Consider the following 3,996-nt stretch of genomic DNA (forward strand, 5'->3'; position numbering starts at 1 on the left):
AGGAAAATATCCAGAAATATCATAAATAATCTCAAATCCACGGTTCAGAATCCGGAGATGTTCAGAGTGTGTTCAGGATCAGTGGTGAGGTCCAGCAGATTCCAGCAGATCTCAGCACATTCTAGAAGATGCCTTAAATAAATTTCAGCATCCTGCTGATCCACCTGAGCTCTTTTAGTCTGTCGTCTATTCTCCCAGTGACATTAACACACACACACACACACACACACACACACACACACACACACACACACACACACACACACACACACTGGTCTTACCTCCGACACTCTCACACTTTCTACAAACTTCAGCTCCGTCTTCAACGTCTTCAGTATCAACATCCAGCACAGACACACTCTCAAACACACAAACACACACTCTCTCTCTCACACACACCCTCACACACTCTTACACACAAACACACACTCTCTCTCACACAGACAAACACACACTCTCTCTCACACACACAAACTCTCTCTCTCTCACACACACAAAAAAAACTCTTTCTCTCTTTCTTTCTCTCTTTCTCTCTTACACACACACACACACACACACACACACACACACACACACACACACACACACTCTCTCTCTCTCTCTCTCTCTCTCTCTCTCTCTCTCTCTCTCTCTCTCTCTCTCTCTCTCACACACACATTTCCTGAAGCCGTCGTCAGAAGTAGAGGCCGTCCGGAGTCTCTTTGAGACGTGTAATTAGGATGCAGAGTGAAGAAAGAGCAGCCAGGCTTGTTAAGAGCTGACATGCAAATGGACCAAGCGACAAAGATACACACACACACATACACACACACACACACACACACACACACACACACACACACACACACACACACACACACACACACACACACACACACACACACACAAGCGAGAGAGAGAGAGAAAGAGAGGGAGGGTGTGTGTGTGTGTGTGTGTGTGTGTGTGTGTGTGTGTGTGTGTGAGTGTTTGTGTGTGTGTGTTTGTGTGTTTGGGGGGTCGGGGGGGGGGGGGGGTGTTGGGAGTTAATATCACACAAGAGCCAAGAACAAGGAGGAAAATCAGACACACAACTTTGGTGTCCAGATCATTAAAAAATGAGTTATTTAATTATTAATTATTTTTATATTGTTATAAAATATTATTTATAAAGATTATTTATTTATTTAGACTTTTTCTAAGAAGTGTCATTATTATTATTATTATTATTATTGTTGTTGTTGTTGTTATTATTATTGTTTAAAGTGAAGGTCATGTTCACTCAGTTTGGAGGAAATTTAAGGCTGATTTCAGGAGGCTATTCAGCTGAAGATAGAAGTTTCTAGAAGAATCTCTCTGAGAGGGTTTCCTCTAATGGAACCTGAAGCTTCTTTCAGCTTCCACTCGTTCCATGAGATTCTCCTAATTTATATTATGAAAGAACTACTGTTTCTCAGTCGAGTTTGTGTTCCTCATCGTTTGTTTGTGGGCTTCAGCTCAGGGCTTCATGATGTTCTCTCAAATACATTCACTTTGTTGTTATAAAGTCACTTCCTTTCATCTTTGGAGGTTTGATTAGAGACACTGTTCTGCTGGAAGACCTGGTGGTAATCAAGACATCCAGTTCCCTTTTTCAGCAAAAGCACCTTCAAAACATGATGTTGCCACCACTGTGCTTCAGAGTGTAGATGTTTCATTAAAATCCTCCATCTTTTGTATCTCCATACACAGGCTTCTCCAAGATCCTGCTGAGTCTCTCAGAGTAGTTCTTTCAGGCTGTGGTAATAGAGGATTCTCTTAATGTTTCATGTTCACACTCTGGCCCCAGATTTCTCCAGCTCCTTTACAAGTTCCTAAGCTGTTGTCCTGAAAGTTCAGTAATCTCTGAGGTTCCTGTGTTCCTCCATACTGAGTGATGTGGAGTCTGCATGCTCCTGAGTTTGATATTTTTCTTCACACTTGCTTGTACAGATGTTCTAGATATATTTTCTGAGTTCTTGGTGGACTTTCTTGGATGTTCTCATGGTTTCAAAAGGTACTAAAAATGGCTTGAAGGCTCAGTCACAACTACAACCTGCTCCTGATTTGATTCTAATTCAAATAATCGACCAATCAGAAGCTTCTAAACAGCATTACATTAATTTCTGGTAATTTTTTAAGTGTTTACAGTTTTTCTCAGTTGTTTTGAAGCATTTCTCGAATCATCCTTAATATTTGCAAACCAGGAAGTGAATTTCTCAAATCAATGTGTACAAACAACACAACAACACAACACAATAGATTTCTTGCAGAAGCCTGAACTTTTCTCAAAATCCTCAGTTCATCTCTCAAAGGTATTTGTGTGAATAAACGTCTCATTCCCATCTGAATGAAAAGTCTCTTTTTTATTGTTTACAAACAAAATCGTCAAAATGATAATTCATGTTCTCAGTATGATGCACAGTTTCAGTTTTTCTTGATATAAACTCTTTGGATCACAGCGACTGAAAATGCACAAACTTCTGTTTGGTCTCTGAGTCTCAGCAGCACAAATTTATTTATTTTATTGCATATTTGATTTATATTAATTGAAAGAGACTGAACAGGTTTCACATTTTTACTGTACTGATGTTTGTTCCTTTCTTAGTTGTTGATCCAATTTCAGAAATTATAATCCTGTGTTTTTCTCCGTCTGAATTCACTCTCCAAGTGAAGGATCACGAGATTCACCTTTGACCTGTTTTGGAGAACTGGTTGATTATTGGTTGATCTGACGTCGTTCACTCGCCTTCATTAATGACGTTCAAGATTCATCTGCACAATTCATCAATTCAACACATTTACAAATAATAAGTTTAATAGAAATGTAAAATTTCTGGTTTAAACATTTTGACAATAACTTATGTAATGAAGTGATGCTGAGATGTTTTGGGGGTTTAAAACTATTCAGGTGAAACCAGGAGAATATATTTTGATCAACATGAACATAAACAACTGATCCTGTAGGAAACAGCAGACATTTGAACACAATCTATAAAAATTAATGTACTAAAGCGTTCGCAATTTGATAAAAGCAACAAGAAATGTTTTTATGATAAACACGTGATTAAATGATGTCGAGGAACAAGTGGTTTCGAGAAATTTCACTTCTGATCTGAGAAACGCTGCAAAACCACTAAGAAAAACTGTAAAAAGAGACGACAAAATCTCGATGTATGGAAACTTTTGACCTTCTGGAATTCTAAAATCGGAAAAAGCTTCTGAATCTGCGTCTAATCTGTTTTAAAAATCTGATTTGACTTAGATGTGTTTCACACTGCTGATGTCTAACGTCCGCAACAAACACCACAAACATCCATCATCAGAACTCACCTCCTAACCACACACCACAACTTAACATCTGGAAACACCTGGAATATGGTCACATTTATTCCATATTTATTATTATCTGATTCTAATAAACCAAATATAAGATTTTTTCTCATTTCAAGCATGAAATCGTCTTTATTCCGAGTAAGAAGTGAAATAATGATCCTGCACGAGAAAACCTCATCCAATCCAGAAATCCCCCCCGTCTGAGTGCATTCAGGGTCTTTCCACCTACTGCGCAGTGTAAAGGTCTAGCAGATATAAACATCTGATCAGATTCTAGAAGATGTCTGATATATGTGTGTGTGTGTGTGTGTGTGTGTGTGTGTGTGTGTGTGTAGTAAAGTAAAGAAGCGAAATCTCAACATCCAGCTGATCCATTCGAGCTTTTTTAGTCTGTCGTTTATTCTCCCAGTGACATTAACAAACATCGCACTCACTAAAATCCTGATAACACACATATACACACAAACACAAACACACACACACACACACACACACAGAAACAAACACACAAATACACAAAAACACATAGTGGTCTTACCTTCGACACTCAGACTGAAAGCTCCAACAAACTTTAGCTCCGTCTTCAACGTTTTCAGTACACTGGAACATTATTGTAACTCCAGCACACACACACACAAACACACACACACACACACACACACACAC

The 3,996-nt window shown here is 38.7% G+C and overlaps 1 protein-coding gene across 2 annotated transcripts in view; it reads right to left on the minus strand.

The window, feature by feature from the left end:
* The window catches only part of kcnn1b (potassium intermediate/small conductance calcium-activated channel, subfamily N, member 1b), a 66,434-nt gene extending 62,438 nt beyond the window's left edge, over positions 1-3,996 (minus strand). The window contains exon 1 of one of the 2 annotated variants that reach the window (XM_083554885.1): positions 3,869-3,996. The gene's annotated coding sequence lies outside the window, so the exon portion shown is untranslated. Of the gene's footprint in view, positions 1-281; positions 382-3,868 lie in introns of those variants that run through there. The other variant, XM_083554886.1, reaches the window with a different exon arrangement.

This window comes from Silurus aristotelis, assembly GCF_946808225.1.
Source record: "Silurus aristotelis genome assembly, chromosome: 11".
Lineage (NCBI taxonomy): Eukaryota > Metazoa > Chordata > Actinopteri > Siluriformes > Siluridae > Silurus > Silurus aristotelis.